At 49.3% G+C, this 27,533-nt stretch overlaps 1 protein-coding gene across 1 annotated transcript in view; it reads left to right on the top strand.

Annotated features, from left to right (window-relative positions):
* GTF2IRD1 (GTF2I repeat domain containing 1) overlaps window positions 1–27,533 on the top strand; it is a 993,687-nt gene that overhangs the window by 629,311 nt on the left and 336,843 nt on the right. The gene's annotated exons all lie outside the window — the stretch shown is intronic.

Genomic DNA, 27,533 nt, shown 5'->3' with positions numbered 1-27,533 from the left:
GTATGTTCGAGGCATATGGGCTGCAGATGGTACATTATGAATAGATCGCTATCTGGTGTTGGGCTCGGATGATTGCACTTGTTTTCCTCTTGGAGAAGTCTTTTGTAGTCATTAGGCTGGTGACTCCTCCCTTGGGTGATAGTGCGCATGGGCATTGGCTCCATCCTTAGATTGTTTTTTTCCGCCATCGGGTTCGGATAAGGATCGAAGCGCTCCGGATCGACTTCGAGAAAAAGTTCTATTTCGGCACATATTCCCTTTTCAATTCGACGGTATTGTTTATCGATCGCGAGTTCATTCCCAATTTCGACGTGTTTCGACGTCAACACCGAAGATTTCTAACTCTTCGTCGACGGGACCGTGAGGCCTATTTCGACGTATTCCAGCCTGGAGTCCATGGAAAGGACTCCATTCAAGAAATGTCCAACGTGTGGTGCTAAATTCCCACACAAGGACCTACAGGAGGTGTGCAACCTCTGTTTGTCACCTGACCACGAATCCAGGGATTGTGAAGCTTGTGCAGCTTTCGCCTCCAAGTCGACGATTAGAAACCGTTGAGCCCGAAGACACGAGATATCGAGGATGGAGTCAAATGCAATCCCAGAACTGTTTGAGGTCGAACACTCCGAGGAGGAAGAAGATGAGAACGGGTCGGGGTCGGAAGCGGACGAGTCTGAGGTCGAAGAAGTCGACGTTCATTAAACCGTGAGTGACGACGTTCCTTTGCCAAAAAAACGACCCCGATTGGTGTCGACCCCGCCTTCGAGCCCGGTCAGACAACCGAAAAAAGTTTCCGACGCCCCGCCTTCTGGCTCGGCAACGAAACCAAAACCGAAACACTCGGTCCCTCACTATGTCAGATCCGAGAAACAGTCGACATCGACACCAACACCGAAGCTCCACACCAAAGAGAGCTCGAAGTCGAGACATTCCATGTCGAAACCAAAACATGCTTTGACGTCGAAGACTCCCTCGACACCGAAAGAATCGGACACGAGCAAACTCTCTGTGCCGAAAACACATAACACCGAGACACAGAAGCAAAAGCACCTATCGAACCCAAAGGCTTCTGTACCGACACAGGAGCAGGAGATAGATGCAAAACAAAAGACTTTGTTCATTGATCCACAAACTGGCAAGGTGGTGGCAAAACCACCTAAAAGGAGGAAGACTCAACCGTTGGAGGGGAACGCTCCTCCTCATAAGAAGAGAACAATAGGGACAAATACAACTCCTCCCCTTTCTCCACAGCCTATGGACACACCCTCTTCTCCTCTTCCTCAAACTATAAAAGCTATCCCTGGACCTTTTACACTACGCCCATCTACACCTCAAACAGATGTAGAAAGTGACACAGGGGATGGGGACCTTCCTAGGGATGATAACAATACTATCCCAGAGGACACAGACCCATGGGAAGATTATGATGCAGTAACAGATAATGATAATGACCCTGATCTGTATCCCTCAAAACCCTCCCCACCTGATGATAATTCGGGTTTTGCACAATTAATTAATAGGGCAGCAAAATATCACAAGGTAGATTTACATACTGAACCTCAGGTAGAAGATTTTCTTTTAGAAACACTACCAGCTGCACAAAAATCTTCAGGGACCCTACCAATGCTTAAAGGTCTCCTCCCACACACATCAGATATATTTAAAGGACCTGTGAGGGCTAGGGTGTTAAACCCAATAATTGACAAGAAGTATAAGGCAGCCCCAAAAGACCCAGTATTTATTAAGGGCCAAATACCTCTAGACTCGTTAGTAGTCTCAAATGCTCGTAAAAGTGCGAACTCATTAACAACAGGAGAAGCTCCTCCTCCTGACAAGGAGTCTAAGTTAATAGATGCCTCTGGCAAGAGAGTAGCATCTCAAGCAGAAAACAGCTGGCGCATAGCAAATACTCAAGCGCTACTTGCTCGCTATGATAGAGCTCATTATGATGAGTTAGAAAAACTCATTACACATCTCCCTAAGGAACATCAAAAATGGGCAGAGCAGCTGATACAAGAAGGGAAGATAATAACCAACACTTCCATTAAGTGCACCTTAGACGCAGCAGACACTGCGGCAAGATCTATAAACACCAGTATCATGTTAAGAAGACATGCATGGCTTAGGGGCTCAGGGTTCAAAAAGGAGGTACAAACTTCTTTATTGAACCAGTCTTTTGATGGGAAGCACTCTTCGGCTCAAGCACAGATGAGGCATTAGAGAAAATGAAGACGAACACGGAAATGGCTAAGTCAATGGGAGCATTGCAACAGTCATCTCAGAGAGGTTCCTTTCGTAGATCCACCTATAGAGGCGGATCAAAAAATACAGGCACAACCCAACAATCAACCTCTTTTACACCAACATCACCTAAAGGTAATTCAAGAGGCAGTTACAGAGGTAACAACAACAAGGGTAGAGGTCGCGGAAACAACAACAACCGCAACTCTCCTACCCCAAAACAGTGACTTCATACAGCTCCCCCAGACCATGTAACACCGGTCGGGGGACGCCTAACACAGTTCCTGCCTGTCTGGGAAAACATCACATCAGACAGGTGGGTGAGACAATTTATCCAACATGGTTATTGCCACGAACTCACTGCTACCCCACCAAACATCCCCCCCAGACAGCGTCCAATGAGTCAAGATCATCTGACATTATTAAAACAGGAGGTACTATAGCTGCTACAAAAGAACGCGATAGAGGAGGTTCGACAACATCAACATGGAACAGGAGTATACTCTCTATACTTCCTAATTCCCAAAAAAGACAGATCTCTAAGGCCTATACTAGACCTCAGACCTCTCAATGCATACATAAATTCAGAACATTTCCACATGGTCACGCTCCAACAAGTACTTCCTTTACTGAAGAAAGGGGACTTTCTTTCTACACTGGATATAAAATACGCCTACTTTCATATCCCAATTCACAAAACTCACAGAAAATACCTCAGATTTGTAATAGAAGGACGACATTATCAATTCAAAGTCCTTCCGTTTGGAGTCACAACAGCACCAAGGGTGTTCACAAAATGCCTAGCAGTGGTTGCAGCACACCTAAGAAGACAGCAAATACATGTCTTCCCTTACTTGGACGACTGGCTAATAAAGGCCATGTCACAAGAAGAATGTCTTCAAAACACACAAAAGACAATTCAACTGCTGCACCAGCTAGGGTTTACGGTGAACTACACAAAATCCCACCTGCAACCAAACAAAGTTCAACAATATCTAGGGGCTACTATAAATACAGAAAAGGCTATAGTATACCCCAATCCAGTCAGGATTCAGACAATGATTACCCTAAGATTTCAACCGCAAAACTCATTACCAGCTCGAGTGTTCATGCAGTTATTAGGGATGATGTCCTCTTGCATACTGTTAATCCCATATGCCAGACTACAAATGCGTCCGCTTCAAGAATGTCTAGCAACACAGTGGAATCAGGCTCAAGGTCAGATTACAGATCTGGTGTTGGTAGACGACCGCACACATCGCTCTCTGAAGTGGTGGAATACAACAAACATTTCCAAAGGGCTGTCGTTCCTAGAGCCAATTCCACAAGTTATCTAACAGCAGATGCATCGCTCACCGGATGGGGAGCTCATATGGAGAGATACACAGTACAAGGGAGATGGAGTGTACAGCACAAAAGACTGCACATAAATCATCCAGAACTACTAGCAGTGTTTCTAGCATTAAAAGCTTTTCAAATGCATGTTCTCAACAAAGCAGTCCTGGTCAGAACAGACAACATGACAGCAATGTATTATATTCAAAAACGAGGAGGGGCGGGGGGGGGACACTCTCTCCAACTATCCAGACTAGCGCAGGAAATTTGGAGATGGGCCATTCCTCAAAACATCTATCTGTTAGCCGAACACCTTCCAGGAGTTCAAAATCAGATAGCAGACATCCTAAGCAGAGAGTCAGAACAAATACACGAATGGGAACTGCACAACCAAATACTGCAACCATTCTTCCAAAGATGGGGACAACTGGAGATAAATCTCTTTGCCACTCATCAGAACACAAAATGCCAAAGCTTCGCATCCAGGTACCCACACCACCTGTCGCAGGGCAATGCATTATGAATAAATTGGTCTAACAAATTTGCATACGCTTTTCCCCCTCTCCCACTAATTCCATTAGTGGTTCGAAAACTGCAACAATATTCAATGGCCATGATATTGGTAGCACCCATGTGGGCACGGCAGCCGTGGTTCACCACGCTCCTACAACTCTCACAGGTGCAACACCAAAAATTAAGAATCTCACCCATGCACCTTACACAGAACCATGGAGAAATAATGCACCCAGATCCCAAACAACTGGTCTTAGAATTTGGATACTTAAATTTACCTCCAAACTGTATGGAAATTATTAAAGAAGCAAGACGTCCCACCACCAGAGCCTGCTATGCAGCAAAGTGGAAAAGGTTTGCTGTATACTGTAACAGTAACAACATCAACCCTCTGGACGCATCTACACAAAATATTATTTGCTACTTACTACACTTACAGCAATGTAACCTTGCTTATACCTCCATTAGAGTACATCTTGCAGCTATAGCAGCATACCTACAAAACAGGCAACATTTATTCCTGTTTAGGGTACCCGCAATCAAGGCTTTCATGGAAAGCCTCAAAAGAGTTATTCCACTAAGGCTACCACCTTCTCCAGTCTGGAACCTCATCATAGTACTAACCAGACTAATGGGACCACCTTTTGAACCTATGCATAGGTGTGAAATGCAATTTCTTACATGGAAGGTGGCTTTCCTTATAGCCATTACCTCCCTCAGGAGAGTGAGTGAGTTACAGGCATTAACAATAGAAGAACCATTTCTACAGTTACACCAGAATAAAGTGGTTCTTAGAACAAATCCAAAGTTCTTGCCTAAAGTAATTTCAGCATCCCACATCAATCAGCCAGTGGAACTACCAGTCTTTTTTCAAAGCCACAGACGGTAGCAGAAAGGGCCCTACATACACTAGATGTCAAAAGGGCAATATTATATTACATAGAAAGAACACAAACTTTCAAAAAAACTAAACAACTATTTGTAGCGTTTTCCCCAACACATAAATGCAACTCTATATGTAAAGCAGGTATTGCCACGTGGATTGTTAAATGTATACAGATATGTTACATAAAGGCAAAAAGAACACTAACTGTTCCCCCTAGAGCTCATTCTACACGCAAACTAGGGGCATCTACCGCATTTTTAGGGAACATTCCCGAGATGACATATGCAAGACAGCAACTTGGTCTACACCGCATACCTTCACAAAACACTACTGTGTTGACGTGCAGACAAGACAACAAGCAAATGTGGGCCAGGCTGTATTAAAAACTTTATTTCAAACTGTTGCAACAGACACCGGTGACCACCGCTAGGGAGGCAACTGCTGTGTAATCTATTCATAATGTACCATCTGCAGCCCATATGCCTCGAACGGAATATGCTACTTACCAGTATGCATCTGTTCTTGGCATAGAGAGCTGCAGAGTGGTACATGCCCTCCCTGCCTCCCCGGAAACCTGTGTCTGTTCCAACATTATCTTATTTAGATACACTTACATGGGCATCTCTATCTGTATTCTATCATACTACTCCATCTAACCCTACTATGGCAAAACAAAAGGATGGAGCCGATGCCCATGCGCACTATCACCCAAGGGAGGAGTCACCAGCCTCGTGACTACAAAAGACTTCTCCAAGAGGAAAACAAGTGCAATCATCCGAGCCCAACACTAGATGGCGATCTATTCATAATGTACCACTCTGCAGCCCTCTATGCCAAGAACAGATGCATACTGGTAAGTAGCATATTCCAAACTGAGCGCCAACAGGCTTGCCCCATTCCTCCGATCCATGTTGGTGGAGTGCAGAGAAGAGGGACAGCTTCCATATGACCAGCGGGTGGCAAACATTGTGGTTATCCATAAGGCGGATAAGTCCAAGACACTGTTCATCGTACAGATCCATCTCGTTTCTGAATGCGGATCCCAAAGTTCTTGCTAAGCTGCTGGCGACGAGATTGGCATCACCACCTTGATTCATCCAGATCAGTCCGGCTTCAGGCCGCGCCGAAATACAGCTATTAATCTGCGTTGGTTGCATGGGGTGCTGGGTAGGACCCCGACGATCCAGGAACCAGCGGTACTGGTATCTTTAGATGCCACTATGGCATTTGATAGGGTTGAGTGGCCTTATCTGTTTGCAGTATTGGAGAAGCTGGGTTTCAGTCCGGAGTTTGTGAATTGGGTGCGCCTCTTATACGCGCAGCCCCTGGCCAGAGTAGTGGGGAATAAACGAAAGTCTGCTGACCTTCTCCTTGGTAGGGGCACGAGACAGGGGTGTCCCCTATCCCCGCTCCTATTTGCCTTGGAGCCATTGGCGGCGTGGGTCCAATGGGATCGTGAGATCCGTGGGATACGATGGACGTTGGAATGGGAAGACAAGATCTCGTTATACGCTGACGATATTTTGCTCTACCTCACTAATCCGCAGAGATCCCTAGTCTGTTTTCTTGATGTGGTTGCTATCTTTGGTAGATATTCTGGTTTCGCAATAAACTGGTCAAAATCAGTGCTTTTCATACTTACAGGTGACCCACCGGTTGTTCCGCGAAACTTTCCGCTACAAATTTAGCCGTTAGGTTTAGGTACCTCTGCATTTATGTCACGCTTGACCCGAAACTTCGGTTCGCCAATAACTTCCGCCCCCCACTGACTCAATTTAGAGGAGACGTGGCACGCTGGAGGGCACTTCCGCTCTCCCTCCGGGGCAGGGCGATGCTATTTAAGATGATGACCCTTCCCCGGTTCTTATACGCAGTCCAAAACACCATGGACTCTGTGCCTGCATCTTTCGAGAAAATGGAAGCACTTCAGCGGCAGCTTCTCTGGGACGGTAAACCTTGCACAGCGTTCTCTAAACTCACCCTCCCCTGGTATGACGGGGGATAGGACTGCCAGACTTAAGGAAATACTACTGGGCCTCCCAACTAGCAGGGATGAACCATGCTATATACTTGCTCCCCGGGGATCCGGGGTATTCTATGGACCGTTGGCAGGTACCGGGCGGAGATTTCACTAGGGAGCTATATGCCAGGCCTCGCTGGTTTCCCCTCGCGGGGCCAACGGCGCATGCCGTCCAGGTATGGCACACAGCCAATAGGTATCTCAAGTGGGAGGGAATGCTCACGCTTGCAATCTTGCTAGGGAGTTTGTAGAAACTGAGGAGTCTATGAAAGTCTAAGGGGGTTGACAAGTGGGACCTAATTGGGATTACAGAGATCAAAGATGTTAGGGGGAAAGGCACGGTACATACATTCAGCTCACTCAAGCAACAGTTTCAACTTCAAGACAGTGAATACTTCCGTTACCTCCAGATCAGACATACCCTGCTTGCAAACATCCTCAGGGACATAACACCCCCTGACGCATCCCCCCTTGAAGATCGGGTACTAGACGGCCACCTTCCTGAGAAGACCATTTCCCTAATATACAAGAAGCTTATTAACCATACAGGGGACCCACTGCTATCTCTTAGAAGGCAATGGGTTGAGGATGGGATTGAGTGGGATGATGAAAATTGGCTGGAGGCGGTCTCTTACCCACGGGTGGTTGCGATACAGATGAGGCTTAGGCTGGTACAATTAAAGGTTCTCCATAGGTCGTACATCACAGGGGGCCGACTGGTCCATATGGGTCGCTCGGAGGACGGGGAGTGTAGAAGGGGATGTGGGGAGCTTGGAAGGTTTATGCACATACTGTGGCATTGCGTACCTGTACAGGAGTGGGAAGATTCACGGCACACTACGAGATGTCTTGGGGATGGTGGTGCCAGAGGCAGGCAGGTGCATACAGAACATTCGGGAACCCACAGACCTGAATGCCGATAGGAAGCAGTGTATGATTGCTAAAGTAATATCGCACAGTTGAGGGGAGCCAGCCAGCTGCCCCGACTCGAGAAGTGGGTTTAAGACTTGGATTGGTGCATGTTTAGGGAGAGGTCGGTATACACAGCAAGGGGGTGCCCAGGGAAATGGGGGAAGGTTTGAGGGGCGTGGAATCACTACCGAGAAGATTTATGTGTACCCCCCGTGTGTTCAGAAGAGATGGAGGCACATGTGTCTCCTTGATCCATTACCCATTTTCCATAGAACTGCTTTTATTTGATCACATGGAGATGTATTTATGAAACTGTAAGAACTGCTAACTGTCACCTGATGTTTTTCTTTGTCGTTTGTTAATAAAAAAAGATTTTTGAAAAAAAGAGCATCAAAGTCAATGTGCAATTATGAAAAACTATGTTGTCAAGCACTAATCAGCCTCACTGTCCTCTGTATTTATCAGCATTATCTAAACCAATGTCCACAGCCTAGGCAGTAACATGTTTCAATGGCCCCAGTCCAAAGGCACTTTCATGACCTTTCCCTGCCTTACCTATTCCTGTCACCCATCCATGGAAACAACACAGCCAGTGCCTTAACATGTTGTGCTAAGACTTTAGAAACTCTGTTCTTGTCAGAACGCCTCCGTCCCGACTCATCCTGGACATCCCTCGACGCAGCCACATCTCCAGCCACCTGAGGAACCTGCACTGGCTCCCTGTCAACAAGAGGATCACGTTCAGACTCCTCACCCACGCACACAAGTCTCTCCACGACCTGGGCCCCAAGTACCTCAACGACCGACTGACCTTCCACACGCCCACCCGTCAGCTACGATCCGCTAGCCTCGCCCTCGCCGCCGTGCCACACATCCGAAGAGCCACCGCCGAAGGCAGATCCTTCTCCTACCTGGCGGCCAAGACATGGAACTCCCTCCCCATCCACCTTCGGCTGACCCAGGACCACCTCGCCTTCAGGAGACAACTCAAGACCTGGCTGTTCGAGAAGTAGCGGCCCCCTCCCCCAAGCGCCTTGAGACCCTTCCGGGTGAGTAGCGCGCTATACAAATGGTCTGATTGATTGATTGATTATCCTATTTCTCACTCCTCCTTCATCTCTCAACCCGCTTAAGCCACCCTTTTTTCTAGGTCTAAATGTCTGTGATTCACAAAGAAAGTTTTACCACATCATCACCTTTTTCTAGTTGAAGCTAGAATGAAGTTCAAACTGGGCTGTCTAACCTACAAAGCCCTGGACATTAACACCCCACCATATCTCATTCATCTCCTCTAACAAGGTGGTAGCCAAATATTATTATTATTTTAAAGATCTCATATAGCGATCAGCGACACACACAGGGTTTCCTGGTTCTTTAGCTACAGGTAGGGTTTAGCAAGACCATGCTGACTAACAGAACACCTAGGTCTTCATCAGTTTTTGAAAAGTGGTCAGCCAGGTGCAACTTTTCAAGGGTTCTGGTAGAGCATTCCAAAGCCTAGGGCCCAGGTATGCGGAGGTCTGCCCTCCCATGCATGTCCGTTTGACTCTGAGAACCGTGCACAGTTAAAGGTCACTTGAAAGTAGGGGACAAGCCAGCTGATATGGTCTCACTATTTCATGGGGATGTATGACGTTACCACGCATACTATTACCACGCATACCATTACAACGCGGTATTTACAACGCATACCGTTACAACGCATAGCGCTTTGAAGTGCTGGATAGTGGTAAGTATAATTTTATATTCCAACTCCAGTCCCCGTGGATACTAGGGAAGGTGTTGGATATAAAATTAAACTTATTCCCTATCCTAGAGCGCCCCCCAGCGCAATGTGTTGTAATGGTATGCGTGGTAATGCCTGCGTTGTAAGTGTAGTGCGTGGTAAAAAATGCGTGGTAAACGTTGTATACCTTTCAGGGAGATAACAGGGGCCGACTCCTGATCATGCTCTGTGCACATAGCACAGGGCTTTGAATTGAAGTTGTTTCTCCACATTGAGCCAGTGAAGCTCGAGAAGGCGAGAGGAGGCCGGTGCACTTTTTGGTAGTCTGTAGAGTAACCTAGCAGCCGAATTGTGGACCAATTGAAACCGTCTCATGGAGGCTTTATCTGCCCCCAAATAAAAGACGTTGCCTCAGTTCATTCTCGACGAGATGAGTGCCTGGATGACTGTCCTTTGAGCTAAGAATGGGAGCATCCAAATGATTATCCGCAGCTATTCCAGGATGGCAAAGCAGGTATCGTCCACCTCTGCTACCTAAGGCTTCATATACAGCTTTTCATCCAGCAGAACACTGAGGTACTCTCTCTTAAGGGATCTCCATTGATAGTCATAAGCATTTGAATAATTCTGCCCGCGTGTAGGTATCCCGGAACATTTTTCCAAAGGATATCTTCTTGAGTGTAGACATTTGCCTTTCTTCAGGAAGGCCTGTAGAAACACATACGAAATAACATATTATGCAGCCTATAAATACAAGCTACAGGAGTAAGGTTATTCAAATTGTACTTACAGAATGATCAATATACCAATATATATGTATAATGTTAGGTTTAATAATTTATAAAACAGCTTACATCTCTTTCACAAACACTTTTTGTAGAAGTAGAAAATGACGGATAGCAGGAAAATACAGCCAAAAAGGCTGCTATTATGTGACTTTTAAACAGCTTCTGTGCCATTAAGGACCCAGAGACCACCAGTATCCCATCATGCCTAGCTGGTGGCAGTTTCCTCTGTTCTTTTTTTCCGTCTCCTGGTGACAAGATCTTGGAGCATTGAGCTTGGCCTTTTAGGCGTTTTCTCTTCAAAATTCACCATTTGAATTTTCATTTGATGTTTTTCATCTCTCCCCTATATTTTCAGCTTTTTTTCTGGCAAAAATTGTGGGCATTTTGTCATAGTAGATGCTTCTTTGTTTGATAAGTGTCCTGCCCGTGGGAGAAAGAAGTCCAAATCAGACCCATGCAACGTTTGCATTCTCTGCCATCTAGTATGCCATGTTCCTGAAAATTATCAGCACTGAAAGAAGTGTTCGAGGCATATGAGCTGCAGATCTCACACTGAGCATTAGATCGCCACCTGGTGCTGGGCTCAGATGATTGCATGTTGTTGTCGTCTTGGAAGAAGTCTTTGTAGTCGCGAGATAGGTGACTCCTTCCTTGGACGATAGTGCTCATGGGCATCGCCTCCCTCCTTAGATTGTTTTTTTCCGCCACTTGGTTTGGATGTAACTTTTCTATTCCATTTCCGGTTCGAAATCTACTTTTTAAGTAGTTTGACGTGTAAAAACTTCCCGAAACTCTTCTAAACAACTTTCGACATTAATAACCATTGACTCGATCTCCTCAGCTCGAATCCGGTCGTCGACGCGGGACGTTGTTCCTATCCATGCCGTGAGGCCTACAGCTCATGGAAAGTACGCCGTTCAAGAAATCCCCCCAGTGTGGAGCAAAATTCCCGCACAGTAACCATCACAAGGTCTGTAACCTGTGCTTATCACCAGAACACAACGAGTCCAGCTGTCCAGCCTGTGCATCCTTTCGATCCAAGAAGACCATTCGAGATCGGAGGGCCCGTCGACACATCATGCAAAGATCAGCTCCGAAACCTGTAGACATCTTCAACGAGGGTCCAGATGTACCAGAGGAAGATTCAGAAGATCTCGAAATTGTATCCGGGTCAACGCGTGAGTACTACCTCCCCCACCCCAAGCCCAGCACCCAAATCGAAGGCAAAGGTCAACACCCCACCTCCATGGCGCAGTCGAGACCGAAAAACTACTTCAGAAGCCCCACCTTCGAGCCTGGCTCCGAAGAAAATACTAAAGCCTTCCGGTAGCTCGGGACCGAGCAAACCGCATGTGCCGATACCACCAGCTCCCTCGGCACCGAAATCGAAAGATGCCCCGGTTCCGAAATCCACTCCGAAACCGTCGACTCCGAAAGAAAAAACGGCTCCGAAACCAATAAAGCTCCAAAGCCAAGATCTTCGGAGCCAAGACCTACGCCAAAGGACTCTGCCACGACTCCTAAGGCTAAAGACAAAGAAAAGCAACAACCACGCTCGGACCCGAAATAATCGGCACACAAAGCGGTTCCTGAAGAAGAGGAGCTTTTTCACAATGATCCTAAACAGAAAAAGATCTATATTGACCCAAAGACAGGACATGTTTCCACTGTGTCAGACAGAAAGAGGAAGTTAGATACAGCACCTCCACCTCCAGTGCCTGTAAAGAAGGACTCTGCCACATCACCTATGCACCCTTCTTCTCCTATACCTCCCTCTATTCCACCTCCTCTTCCTTCACCTATTTCACCTCAAAATTCTCCTCCTCATTTTTCACCACAACATACACCTCCTCATAATGATATTATGGGGGAAGGAGACGATCCAAATGACCCTTCTGACTACACAACAGATCCACCTGACTGGGAGTACCCAATCCCACAGGATGTACCAGATATCCCTGATCCACACCCATACCCATCCAAACCATCTCCTCCAGAAGATAATATTGGGTTTGTACACTTACTCAATAGATCTGCCATTCATCATGGGGTCACAATGCACTCAGATGAGGCAGAAGAGGATTTTCTATTTGACACTTTTAAGCAATTACAAAGTCAGTGAAGATATGCACTGACCAAAGGGGTCATTAAGCATGCACCAGAAGTGTTTAAAGATGCTGTACGGGCTAGAATCATAAGCCCCAGAAAAGAGAAGAAATATAGGCCTGCTCTTGGGGATCCTGCATACATTAAGGGGCAGCTGCCTTTAGACTTCCTAGTCGTTTCCAACGCTAGAAAAAGAGCAAACTCCCAAACATCAGGTGAAGCGCCGCCTCCTGATAAAGAATCAAAGATGATGAACGCTTCAGGCAAAAGAATAGCTGCCCAGGCAAGTAACACATGGCGCATAGCTAATACACAAGCACTCCTCGCGAGATACGACAGGGCTCATTATGATCCGCTAGACACTATTATAGCATCTACTTGACAATATAAAGCACAAGCCAATGACCTTATCCAAGAGGGTTAGCTAATTTCTAATGCGTCTATCAACTGCGCACTTGATGCAGCAGACAATGCGTCCAGAGCTATACTAGTGTCCTCCTTAGACGCCATGCATGGCTACGCATCTCCGGCTTTAAGCAAGAGGTGCAAACTACCATACTAAATCAGCCATTTAACCAACAGCAGCTTTTCGGCCCAGCTGTAGACACAGCACTTGAAAAGATAAAAAAGATACTGAAACTGCCAAATCTATGGGAGCTTTGCACTCCACACAAACAAGAGGCTCCTTTTGTTGCTCCTTCTATAAAGGAGGCTCCAAACAAGCTGGAGCAGACAATTCCGCTTCCTTTAAAAACAATACACAAACATCCTCCAATAGGGGATATTTCAAAGGAGGCTACCGAGGCAACAACAACAAAGGGAGAGGCCGAGGTAATAACAACAATCGAACCTCTCCCACCACTAAACAGTGACTTCCTTCTGCTCCCCCAACAGCATTCCACTCCTGTAGGGGGGAGACTAACACAGTTCCTACCTGTCTGGAACTCCATTACAACAGACAAGTGGGTAAGACAGATTATCCAGTATGGCTACTGCCTAGAACTTACAGCTACCCCTCCAAACATACCACCCAGATAGCGTACAATGTCTACACAACATCTTGCGCTGCTCAAACAAGAGGTTCTTTCATTGCTTCAAAAGGACGCAATAGAAATAGTCCCCTTACAACATCAAGGGACAGGGGTTTACTCACTGTATTTCCTAATACTCAAGAAGGACGGGACATTGAGACCAATTCTCAACCTCAGGCCCCTCAACATGTATATACACTCAGATCATTTCCATATGATCACTCTACAACAAGTAATACCATTGTAGCAATAAGGCGATTTCCTTACTACACTAGATCTCAAGGGCGCCTACTTCCACATGCCCATACATCCTTCTCACAGGAAGTATCTGAGGTTTGTACTAGAAGGACAGCACTATCAGTTCAAAGTCTTTCCATTCGGGGTCACAACTGCACTAAAAGCGTTTACAAAGTGCCTAGCAGTAGTAGCAGCACATCTCAGAAGGCAACACATCCATGTCTTCCCATACCTAGACGATTGGCTCATAAAAGCCAAGTCATTCAATGAGTGTGTCCAACACACATCTCAAAGAATTCAAACATTGCACAACTTAGGGTTTACAATCAACTACACCAAGCCGCATCTCCAGCCCTCTCATGTACATCAATACCTAGGTGCTACAATAACACAGCTACAGCTCTAGCTTATCCCAGTCCAGCCAGGATACAGAGCATTCAAGCCTTAGTCACAAGGTTTCAAGACCAACACTCTCTTCCAGCCCGAGTGTTCATGCAACTAATAGGCATGATAGCATCTTGCATTTATATTGGACCATATGCAAAACTGCAAATGCCCCCATTGCAGGAATGTCTAGCATATCAGTGGACCCTGGCTCAAGGACAACTTACAGACCTGGTGTTGGTGGACAGCCGCACACATCACTCTCTGCAGTGGTGGAACACCAAAAACTTGTCCAGAGGGCGGCAGTTCCCCGACCCTGCTCCACAGATAGTACTTACAACAGACGCATCCCTAACAGGATGGGGAGCCCATCTCCAACACCATTCAACTCAGGGAAGATGGACCACTCAACAAAAAGTGCTCCACATCAATCACCTCGAGCTGTTAGCAATATTCCTAGCACTCAAGTCCTTCCAAGTAAATGTACAGAACAAAGCTGTCCTGATCCGGACGGACAACATGACAGCCATGTACTACATCAAAAAACAAGGAGGCACAAATTCTCTGCAACTGTCCCAGCTTGCACAGAACATTTGGAGGTAGGCCATTCCACAAAACATATATCTGCTAGCAGAACACCTTCCAGGGGTTCACAATCAGATTGCAGATCTGTTAATTTGACAGACACAACAGATACACAATTTGGAACTACATCCGCAAGCTCTTCTACCATTCTTTCGCAAGTGTGGTCACCCAGACATAGATCTGTTCACCACACAAGAAAAACGCAAAATGCCCAACCTTCGCCGCCAGGTTTCCACACCCGATGTCCAAGGGAAAGGCGATATGGATAAACTGGTCAGGCAGATTTGCGTACGCTTTTCCGCCACTCCCACTAATACCACTCGTAGTGCGCAAGCTAAGACAACAGTCTCTCAAAAGGATCTTAGTAGCTCCTACATGGGCGCGCCAACCGTGGTTCACAATGTTGCTAGAACTCTCTCTAGTTCCACACCAGAGACTGTGTCTAACCCCATCCATGCTAACGCAGAACCATGGAGACATCAGACATCCAGACCCAAGTCAACTGAATCTGGCGATCTGGCTCCTGAAGTTTTAGAGTTTGGTTACCTTAACCTGCCACCAGACTGTATGAATATCATTAAGGAAGCCAGAAGACCTACTATTAGGGCTTGCGATCCTGCAAAAATGGAAAAGATTTGCCATTTACTTCACCAATAATCTAATTGATCCCCTGGATGCTTCAATCCAGAATATCATCTGCTACCTTCTACACTTACAAAGATGTAATCTAGCATATTCGTCTATACGACTACATCTTGTAGCCATTGCTGCGTACCTACAAAATAGACAACATCTGTCATTATTTAGAGTACCTGCAATTAAAGCATTTATTGAAGGATTAAAAAGAATCATTCCTCCTGGGTTACCACCCTCTTCAGTGTGGAATCTAAATATTGTTCTTACCAGGCTCATGTGACCCCCTTTTGAACCTTCACATAAATGTGAACTGCAATTCCTCACATGGAAAACAGCTTTCCTTATTGCTAATACCTCTCTTAGGAGAGTAAGTGAGATTCAAGCTTTCACTATAGAAGAACCTTTTTTACAATGACACCGTAACAAAGTGGTCCTAAGAACAAATTCCAAATTCCTACCTAAAGTGATTACTCCTTTTCATCTAAACCAATCAGTAGAGTTACCAGTGTTTTTTCAAAGCCCGATTCTCTGGCAGAGAGAGCTCTACACACCCTAGACGTGAAAAGAGCCCTTCTCTATCACATTGACAGGACAAAATCCTTTCGCAAAACAAAACAATTGTTTGTAGCTTTCTTTCCACCCCATAAGGGCAACCCCATCTCTAAAGCTGGAATTGCCAGGTGGATTGTTAAATGCATACAAATGTTGTATCAAAAAACAAAACGTGCATTAACAATTCCTCCGAGAGCGCACTTCACACGGAAACTAGGAGCCTCTATGGCTTTCTTAGGGAACATTCCCCTAGAAGACATCTGCAAGGCAACAACGTGGTCTACAACACATACCTTCACTAAACACTATTGTGTTGATGTGCAAGCCAATCAACAAGCTGCTGTAGGCCAAGCTATCCTCAAAACTCTCTTTCAGACTACTGCAACAGATACAGGTGACCACCGCTAGGGGAGACCTCTGTATAATTTATGCTTATTGTGAGATCTGCAGCTCATATGCCTTGAACGGAAAATGCAACTTACCAGTATGCATCTAATCTTGGCATGTAGAGATGCAGAGTCTCACACGCCCACGAGTCAAGTCAAGTCAAGAAATTTGTATAGCGCACTACATACCCAGAGGGTTTCAAGGCGCTTAGGAGGGTAGGAGGATTACTTGTCAAATAACCACGTTTTAAGTTGCTTCCTGAATGCTAGGTGGTTCTGGGTGAGGCGAAGGTAAGCGGGGAGTGAGTTCCATGTTTTGGCAGCCAGGTACGAAAAGGATCTGCCTCCCATGGTGGTCTTGTTGATGCGAGGTACAGTGGCGAGCGCTTGGCTGGAAGAGCGTAGTTGGCGGGAGGGGGTGTAGAAGGACAGTCGTGAGTTGAGGCAATCTGGTCCGATGACGTAGAGTGATTTGTGTGCGTGGGTGAGCAGTCGGAAAGTGATCCTCTTATTGACGGGTAGCCAGTGGAGGTCTTTGAGGTGCCCAGAGATGTGTTCGTTGCGTGGGATGTCTAATATGAGCCTGGCTGACGCGTTTTGGATTCGTTGGAGTTTCTTCTGGAGTTTTGCGGTAGTACCTGCGTAGAGGGTGTTTCCGTAGTCCAGTCGGCTCGTGACCAGAGCGTGGGTGACTGTTTTCCTTGTGTCGGAGGGGATCCAGCGAAATATTTTTCTGAGCATGCGAAGAATGTTGAAGCATGAAGAGGATACGGCGCTGACTTGTCTGTTCATTGAGAGTGAAGAATCCAGGATGACGCCTAGGTTCCGTGCGTGGTCTGTCGGGATGGGTGCTTTTCCGAGGGCTTCCGGCCACCAGGAGTCGTCCCATGCAGAGGGGGATGTACCTAAGATGAGGACTTCAGTTTTGTCTGAGTTCAGTTTCAGACGGCTTTGTTTCATCCACTCGGCAACTTCTTTCATTCCTTGGTGTAGGTTAGTTTTGGCGGTGCTGGGGTCGTTGCTGAGAGAAAGGATCAGTTGAGTGTCGTCCGCGTAAGAGATGATGTTGAGGTTGTGTTGGCGTGCGATGGCCGCGAGGGGGCTCATGTATACGTTGAAGAGGGTGGGGCTGAGTGAGGAACCTTGTGGAACGCCGCAGATGACTTCAGAGGCCTCGGACTTGAATGGTGGTAGGCGGACTCTTTGGGTTCTTCCGGTGAGGAACGAGGTGATCCATTCAAGAGCTTTTCCTTGGATTCCGATGTTATTGAGGCGTTGTAAAAGGGTGCTGTGGCAGACTGTGTCGAAAGCTGCAGAGAGGTCGAGGAGGATGAGGGCGACTGTGTCTCCATTGTCCAGTAGAGTTCGAATGTCGTCTGTTGCTGCGATGAGGGCGGTCTCAGTGCTGTGTTTTGCTCGGAATCCAGATTGTGAGGGGTCGAGGGATTTGTTGGCTTCGAGGAAGGCGGCGAGCTGGTTGTTGACAGCTTTCTCGATGACTTTGGCCGGGAATGGAAGAAGCGAGATGGGGCGGTAATTTTTGAGTTCGGTGGGGTCCGCTGTTGGTTTTTTCAGAAGGGCGGTGAGTTCAGCGTGTTTCCAGCTTTCCGGGAAGGTGGCGGAGTTGAAGGAGCAGTTGATGACGTCTCGGAGGTGCGGTGCTATGACGGAGTCTGCTTTGTTGAAGATGTGGTGAGGGCATGGGTCTGTGGGGGATCCTGAGTGGATGGAGTTCATCAGTCGGATGGTGTCCTCAGTGGAGATTGGGTTCCAGTCGTTAAGGGTGTTCAAGGGGGGAAGATGATCAGCAGATGGTAGGGTGGGTTGGTTTCCGGGTTGGTTGTCAAAGCTGTTGTGGATGTCTGCGATCTTGTTGTGGAAAAATGAGGCTAGGGAGTCGCAGAGGGTTTGAGAGGGGGTGATGTCGTTGGAGTTGGCTGAGGGATTGGAAAATTCCTTGACGATGTTGAAAAGTTCCTTGCTGTTGTGTGCGTTGTTGTCAAGTCGATCCTTGAATGCTGTTTTCTTGGCTTTTCGGATCAGTTGGTGGTGAGTGCGGGTGGCGCTTTTGAAGGCGTCCCCGGGACCTGTATCTGTTCCAATTCCATCTTACTTAGATATACACGCATGGACATTCCTTTATCTTTTTAGTAACTCCATCTTTTCCCATCATCGCGAAAAACAATCTAAGGATGGAGTCGTACCCATGCGCACTATCGTTAAAGGGAGGAGTCACCTATCTCGTGACTACAAAGACTTCTTCCAAGACGACAACAACATGCAATCATCCGAGCCCAACACCAGGTGGCGATCTAATGCTCTATGTGAGACTCTGCAGCTCTACATGCCAAGAACAGATGCATACTGGTAAGTAGCATTTTCCTTTCAAGACACGCTCTGAGGGAAAGGGAAACAATTCACCTCCAGGGCACTGAAGAAAGACACAGGCAGCAAGCACAGTCTGAAGGTGGGACTTCAGAGCAAGGAGAGGGTCAATCCTCAACCAGAGCTCTGCCATCTACCTCTGAAATATATGGAAATTCCAAAAAAGAGTGTTCCAGCCCAAAAACAACATTGTTCCCAGTCGACATCGAGGGGATCGATGTTGAGACAAGGTACGGCACCAACTTGTTTGCCTTCCAGGGCTGGTTCGACGTTGACGTAGAAGTGAAGATCGATTTTGAGACAGGGAAGGTCGTCGGTAAAGACTAATACGCCATAGACACGCACAGTGCGATCGACGTCGAGGTGTGTATCGACTTCAAGGTGTGCAGACCCATCGACATAGAGGAGCAGGTTGAGGCAGACAAGGAGGTCGCCATCGAGAAGCATATCTGAAAGAGACACGTTAGTGATAGATTCCTTACCTTAGAATATCCCCAGGCGTCAGACTGGATCCGGAAACTTTTGCGTAGCAATACCCCTGCGCGCCGGTAGGCGTCGTCTGCGGCTCCGCGTCCGTCGTCGGCGTCGTGAGCGCCGGGATGACGTCGTCGGAGTACTTAGACGGCGCCCATGCGCGCTGACGTCAGTTCTTCTTTTTTCCGCGCCAGCTAGCGCAGATCCGGAAGAAGCTCTACCCCCAGTCAATTTTTGACTGAAATTTTTGATCCTTTTGATCTCTCTTTCTTTGCCGATTTCTCGACTATCGGTGCCAGGGATGCCCGGGTTCAAGCCTTATTCGAAGTGCGGCCGACTCATGTCGGTCACGGACCCCCATCGCCGGTGCCTGAAGTGCTTAGGCCTCGACCACGACGATCGATCCTGCTCCGACTGCCGGGCCCTGACGTCGAAGGCTAGGCGGGAGCGGTCCCGCAAGCGTCTCGAGCTGAGGCAGTCGGCCCCGCGCCGCTCCAGGTCCCGGTCCCGGTCCCACGGGAGGTCGAGGGACAGGTCGCGAGGTCGGAGTCATCGACGCTCCGGAAGTGGACACCGATCGTCTGGTTCCAAGTCCTCAGGTAAGAGGCATGAGAGGTCGGAGCGACGTCATCGATCCTCCGACCCGCCCCGACGCTCGCACGATGCGGCCGGGGACTCGGGCGACACCGCCCACGTGGCTCCGCGGGAGTCGCAAGCGTCGCCGCCTGCCCCACACCTTCGGGTCCCTGGGCACGGCGCGACGCCGGAGGAGGTCGAGAGGTACCTCATGGCCATGAGGGCCCTCCCTCCTCAGTCGGTTCCTGTGGCGCCTTCGGGCCAATCGGTTCCGTCTGGAGGTCCTTCCGGGTCGGGCGCTTCGGCCCCGACGACGTCGGGTGCTTCGGGCCCGGCGCCGCTGGCGACTTCGGTCTCGGCGCCGCAAGACCTCGCTGGATCCGGCTCCGGATCCGGGACCTCGCCGGTCGACCCTACGATCTCACCGGCGCCGTCCCTTCTGGTGTCGTCCCCGGTAACCGATGTGGTTGCCGCCCCCAATGCCTCCTGCGGTTCTGCTCAGGCGTCGGGAGGGCGCCGCTGGCGCCGATTCCGTCGGCCTTTGGAGAATTTTATCTCCACGAGGAGGCCCTGGCTGTTAATCCTGGTCTCCAGGACACAGGTGACGAGGAGCATTGGGAGGGGTCCGAGGACCCTCTGGCACATGATTGCCAGTCACAGCAGGACTGGACATATGAGCTTCGGGAGGCCAGTGGTATTGACACCTCGCCAGACACTGGATTTACATCGCCCCCGACTGTGGCTTCGGAGGCGGGTTCTGCTTACAGCGTAGTGTTGACGAAGGCAGCTAAGGCCTTAAACCTTCAGCTCCCCGTCGCGGCCGTGAGGACTAATCTCCTCACTGAGGTCCTCAAACCGCAGTCAGGCTCCGCGGAGCCCCTCCTGCCGTTCAATGAGGCCTTGTGTGACGTTCTTCTGGGCACTTGGTCCAAGCCCGCCACAGGCCCGCCTGTGGACAGGAACGTGGCCAGACGCTACCGCCCGGCACCGGGCGACCCATGCTTTTTGTCCACCCATTCCACCCCCGAGAGTCTGGTCATCCAGGCCTCAAACTCCCAAACCGCATTCCCATCGGCCCCGCCCGACAGGGAATCCAAGAGATATGAACAGTTCGGGAAGAAGGTTTTCTCGTCTGTAAGCCTAGGGCTGCGGTCTGTGAACACCGCCTGTCTCTTGGGCCGCTACACCCACACCCTGTGGGACACGGTTGCGGAGGTGCGGCCTAGATGCCCGGAGGAGGTCCAGGCTAAACTCAGCCAAGCCCTTGCGGACGGCCGAGATGCAGCACGCTTTTCTATCCGGTGTGGGCTGGATACAACGGACTCACTGGGCAGGGCGATGGCAACGACGGTGGCGGTTCGACGCCACGCCTGGTTGAGGTCCGCCAACTTCTCGGCCGATGTCCAGGCCACTCTCCTGGACATGCCGTTTGATGGCCGTCGCCTCTTCGGCGACAAGGCAGACCATGCGCTGGAACGTTTCAAGGACTCCAGGGCTACGGCCAAGTCCTTGGGCCTTACGGCCCCACGCCAGCAATCGGGTGCCTTTCGCTCCTTTCGTGGCCACGGAAGGGGCGCCCCACCACGTACCGCCAGCCACACGCCGCAAAATGTCCAGCAGCGCGGTGGCGGACGTGGGAACCGCCGTGGCGGTGGTCGGGCAACACAGCGAGGCCAGTCCACACCTCCCTCAGCAGCACCGGCCTCTAAACCTTCCTAGTCCGAGTTTTCAGGCCCATGTGACGCCTGTGGGGGGCAGGGTTCGCCATCACCTCTCCCACTGGCATACAGTCACTTCGGACAGGTGGGTGCTGCAGATTGTCCGAAGGGGCTACTCCCTCCCCTTCGAGGCATCCCATCCACCCATGCCACCACAATACCACCGTGTGTCGGGGGATCACTTGCAACTTCTGCAAGAGGAGGTCTCGGCCCTCTTGGCCAAGAGGGCCATCGAGCGCGTTCCTGGGCCAGAAGTAGGGTGTGGTTGTTACTCCCACTACTTTCTGGTGCCCAAGAAGGGCAAAGGGGGCCTACGCCCTATCTTGGACTTGCGGAACGTCAACGGCTTCCTCCGTACGGAGAAGTTCAAGATGCTCACTTTGGCTCAGGTCTTAACTGCCCTGGACCCAGGAGACTGGATGGTAGCGTTGGACTTGCAGGACGCTTATTTCCACATCCCCGTCCTGCCGGCCCACCGGCGTTACCTGCGGTTCACGGTAGGCCAAGAGCACTTTCAGTTCACCGTGCTCCCCTTCGGCCTTACCAGCGCCCCACGGGTGTTCACAAAGGTGATGGCGGTGGTCGCAGCTCATCTGCGCAGGCAGGGTGTATCAGTCTTCCCCTACCTCGACGACTGGTTGTTGAAGGCGGGCTCGCCCCAGACAGTCGTCAGCCACCTCCAGACTACGGCCGACCTCCTGCACCTGCTGGGGTTCTCCATCAATGTGCCGAAGTCACACCTGTGCCCCTCTCAAAAGCTCCTCTTCATCGGAGCGGTTCTCGACTCAGCGCAGTTTCGGGTTTTTCCACCCGAGCAGCGGGTTCGGGATATTCAGGCTCTGGTTCCCATCTTCCAGCCGTTATCCCGAGTCTCAGTCAGGTTGACGCTGCGGCTTCTGGGACTGATGGCCTCCTGCATCCTTCTGGTGCGTCACGCCAGGTGGCGGATGCGGGCTCTGCAGTGGGACCTGAAGTTTCAGTGGGCCCAGCATCAGGGCAACCTGTCCGATCATGTCCTGATCTCGGAGGGCACTGCGAGACAACTGCAGTGGTGGCTCACGGACCGCGAATGGGTCAGTGGCAGGTCCCTCTCCCTACCCCACCCGGAGCACGTAGTTGTGACGGACGCGTCCCTCCAGGGCTGGGGGGGCCACATGGGAGAGGCGGAGATCAGAGGCCTCTGGTCTCCGGCGGAGTCCCGGCTCCATATCAACTTGCTGGAGCTTCGGGCGATTCGTCTAGCACTGAAAGCATTCCTCCCCTCTGTCCGGGGACGGGTAGTGCTAGTGTTCACCGACAACACCACCGCCATGTGGTACTGCAACAAACAGGGCGGGGTGGGGTCGTGGACCCTTTGCCAGGAGGCTCTGCGCCTATGGCAATGGCTGGAACATCAGGGCGTGACCCTGGTGGTTCAACACCTGGCAGGCTCTCTGAATGCCAGGGCGGACGAACTCAGCCGTCGGTGCATGATGGATCACGAATGGCGTCTGCACTCGGACGTGGCGCAAGGTCTCTTTCAGCAGTGGGGAGAGCCTTGGTTAGATCTATTCGCCACAGAAGAGAACGCGCAATGTCATCAGTTCTGCGCGTTGGAATTTCCAAGGCGGCACTCGCTCGGAGACGCTTTTCGTCGCGAGTGGAGCTGCGGTCTGTTGTACGCCTTTCCGCCTATACCACTTCTGCCCAGAGTGCTGAAGAAGATCAGGCGCGACCGGGCCCAGATTATCCTTGTGGCTCCGGACTGGGCACGAAGATACTGGTATCCCGAGCTACTCAGCATGTCAGTCGATCCCCCGATTCGTCTGCCTCTTCGGGAGGACCTTCTGTCGCAGCAGCAGGGGACGGTCCTGCACCCGAACCTGTCCAGTCTCCACCTACAAGCTTGGAGATTGAGCGGCGACAGTTGAGGCCATTTGACTTGCCTCCTGAAGTCTGTGATATCATTCTGGCAGCCAGGCGTCCCTCCACAAAGTCGGTATACGCCTGCCGGTGGAACAGATTTGTGGCATGGTGCACAGCAAAGGCTGTGGATCCTCTCTCTGCCCCCCTTTCGGAAGTGCTGCTCTTTCTTCTTTCCCTTGCCCAGCAGGGCTCTGCTCTGGGCACTCTTAAAGGGTACCTCTCTGCTCTATCAGCCTTCTTGAGGCTACCAGATCAGCCTTCTTTATTCAAGTCCCCTATTGTAAGTAGATTCCTGAAGGGCATCACACACATGTTCCCTCCTGTTCCCTTTGTGATGCCCCAGTGGGACTTGAATCTTGTTCTCACTTATCTGATGTGTGCTCCCTTTGAGCCACTTCATAACTGTCCTCTTCGTCTCCTTACTCTGAAGACTGCATTCCTGGTTGCCATCACCTCTGCCAGGAGGGTGAGTGAGCTCCAGGCTCTTTCTTCTTCTCCACCTTTCCTGTCTGTTCATCCTGACAAGGTGGTGTTATGTACACGACCTTCCTTTCTGCCCAAGGTTGTCACGGCCTTCCACATCGGGCAGTCCATTACCTTGCCCACTTTCTTACCGCCTCCGCATCCCTCGAAAGAGGAAGAGAGGCTCCACCGTCTGGATCCAAAACGTGCGCTCTCCTACTACCTAGATCGCACACGCCAATTCCGGGTGGATGACCAACTCTTTGTTGGTTACGTGGGCGCGAAGAAGGGTAAGGCTGTGCACAAGAGGACCATCTCTAGGTGGATCATCTTGTGTATCCAAGCATGTTACTCCATGGCGAGGAAGGAGCCCCCGGCTGGATTGCGGGCTCACTCCACTCGGGCCACGGCAACGACAACTGCCCTGGGCCGCGGTGTCCCCCTGCAGGACATTTGCCAGGCAGCTACGTGGGCCTCGCTGCACACGTTCGCAAGACACTACTGCCTGGACAGTCAAGTCCGGAGGGATGGCTTCTTTGGCCGTTCCGTCCTCCAGGACTTTCTGGTGTGATATTGGTTCGCAGACCCACCACCGGGGTTGGTATTGCTGGGGTATCTATTCTAAGGTAAGGAATCTATCACTAACGTGTCTCTTTCAGATGCACAAGTTACTACTTGTGTAACGATATATCTGTAAGAGACATTAGTTAGTGATAGATTCCTTACCGACCCACCCATCCTCCCCGTTCTGCGAACCGATATCTAGGGTTAAGGTCATCCCCTTTCAGGGCCCTAGTTTCATGGCACCAGTGTTAGTTCTATCATGGCTCTGCGTATCTGGCGCGGAAAAGCTGTGTGTCAGAACTGACGTCAGCGCGCATGGGCACCGTCTAAGTACTCCGACGACGTCATCCCGGCGCTCACGACGCCGACGACGGACGCGGAGCCGCAGACGACGCCTACCGGCGCGCAGGGGTATTGCTACGCAAAAGTTTCCCGATCCAGTCTGACGCCTGGGGATATTCTAAGGTAAGGAATCTATCACTAACTAATGTCTCTTACAGATATATCGTTACACAAGTAGTAACTTGTGCGTCAATGTCGAGGCATCAACGGACGTCGAGGACAGGAAGAAAGGAGGAAGAGGAAATGCATCTATTAATTTATAGGCTCTGAATATTCAAGGGCATACTCCTCCTCTTCACTGCTAGTATTACCAGACTCTCCTCTTCTCCACAACCATATACTCCTCCACCACCTCCTCCACCAGTACCTTCAGTGCTCCCTCTACCAGCACCAGTTCCTAAGCCTGTAGAAGCTCCTTTCCCAAGGGCTAGATCCCGCTTAGGAATGCACCATAGTTCGTGCAATCACGTACGCGACAGATCCAGGCGTTCGTGGTCCCGTCCATCTTCCAGTCGCTCTCGCCATCAAAGTCATATATCTCTATCAAGATCCAGATCACGCACATGATCTAAGCATAGTTAGTTCCTCCACTTCTACAGGAAGACATTCTCTGACATCAGATTCTCGATTTCTCCAGTGGATGTTATCACCACCTATCAGGAGGTCCTGGTAGGAGGAGCTGCATAGCTCAATATACAGATGTTGATTCCTACACCTTTTACATCAGTCACATTTGGGACGCTTCACCACAGGTCAGCGTTAAAGCCACTCCTTCCTTTACTCCCAGGCATCTTAGAGCCAACAATAGAACTGTTTTTGACTCCGGCCTCAGCTAAATCTGCTCCCTCAAGGCTACAAAAAAAATGTTGACCTCCCGAGCAGGATCCTCTCTTCCTCCCCTCATACCCTCCTCAGTAGTCATAATATTAGTGGCCAAAAAACACCATGCAACTACTCCTGCTTCCTCTGTACCACCTGATAAAAAGAGCAAGAAGTTGGACTCTGTAGGTCGCAAAGTCTGTAGCACAACCCCAACCACCATGAAAGTGGCCAGGGGAGCTACCCTTCTAGGCAGGTATGATAGAGCACTCTGGGACTCTATTCAAAAGTTTGCGGATGATCTGCCCAGTGACAGGAAGACTTCCTAGAAATAGTCAACAAGGGCATCCTGGTTTCTTGGCTCCGTCTTATAACTCCTAAACCGGAGTCTCAACAGAGAATCCTCAATCTTACATTCTCAAGTTCTACCCTCTTTGCAGCCACACTGAAGACCAGATAGCGTGCATGAAGTCATAGATGCAGACTCTTGAGGCGGTCGGCATAGAGAAGCTAAAAGAAACAAGCATTTGCAATGCAATAGGTCTCGCATTTACGAGACTTTGAGCTATTGGCACTGTAAATGTCAATCACTTAAATTCTTGCAGATGCGAGACCTATTGAATTGCAAATATTGTTTGTTTGCAAGCGCCCCATGCTGAACTTCCACTTAATAGAGGTCATGCCCCTTTCTTTAGATGAGCCACATCTAAAGAAAGGGGTGTGGCCTCTATTAAGTGCAAGCGCGGCATGGGGCGCTAGGAAACATCCCACAAAAAGAAAATATTTGTAAAATAATAGATTTCGTATTTTCAAGAGTTTAAGCTATTGTCATATCCAATGTCAGATAGCTTAAACTCTCCTAAGTTCAAGACCTATGACATTCCAAAGAAGCGGCCGCCCTTGTCCCGGCTGCTTGAAAAGTGAAATAGGGCATGACACGCTGGATGTGCTGCAAGCTCTGCTCCTCTGCTCCCAGGTCTGCCGCCTCTAACCAGTGAGCCACACCACTCCACACCCGACTATATGAAAACGTAAACATATACAGTGCTGCTTTTCCTCCTGTGAGAGCATTAGTGGACCGCTCCCTGTATAATCTGTGTCTTACGCTACTCAACCTCCCACCAGAGGTCTGCAGCACATTGCGGTGTGCATAAGTAGTCGCAATCCTTCGTGAATCAGGCATGTATATACATATAAAGTGATAACCGAAGATCACACGACTCAGTTTGCAGAGTATGCCTTCTCAAATTCGCACCCTAATTTCTCCTCTGGTTGATCAAAGTTGCAGATCTGATTTGCACAGATATTATGTAGTAGTTACCACCCCCAAAGCAGGACATATTATTTATAAATCACAAGGCCCCTGATTCACAAAATCCAGTATTCTATGCAGAAATTCATATTTTGTATGGAAGCGTTTCCCTTCGTAGGCAAGGAGGAAGCTAGGGTGAGGGGTGGGAAATAAAAATGGATAATGGCATCTTAGGGTGGTGACAGACTAAATCTTGTTAACACACATAAAGATGGTACTTTGTATAAATTCCGAAAACAGTGCATCCCTTGAAAATGCACCAAAAAAGGAAGGAGAAAGTGTGTTTGAAAGTACAGGGAAAACTGCTAGGAAGCAATCGTCCTCCATCTCAAATGAAATCGTCCTCCTCACTCCATCCCAAATGAACTAGAGATCGAGTGAGGATGGCCAGGCAGGAGCATCAAAAACTTGGGAAGTGGCTTTTCCTTGCATGAAAACCAAAAATTATTTCAAGTGTAAATGTGGATTATCAATGGAATTAAATAACGTTTTAAAAAATGGAAAAGAGGAACATGTTTGAGGACACTTGGATTACTATAGTGCATTCCCCACTTACACCCTCATACTCAGAGTCCAAGTTTAGTATGGCTCAAGACTTTCACCATTTTGGATTTACCGCAACGCATTTTATTTTGGGC

This window comes from Lissotriton vulgaris, chromosome 2_1 (genome assembly GCF_964263255.1).
Source record: "Lissotriton vulgaris chromosome 2_1, aLisVul1.2, whole genome shotgun sequence".
Lineage (NCBI taxonomy): Eukaryota > Metazoa > Chordata > Amphibia > Caudata > Salamandridae > Lissotriton > Lissotriton vulgaris.
Note: the sequence above shows the minus strand (reverse complement) of the source record. Positions and strands in the feature narration are given on the sequence as shown.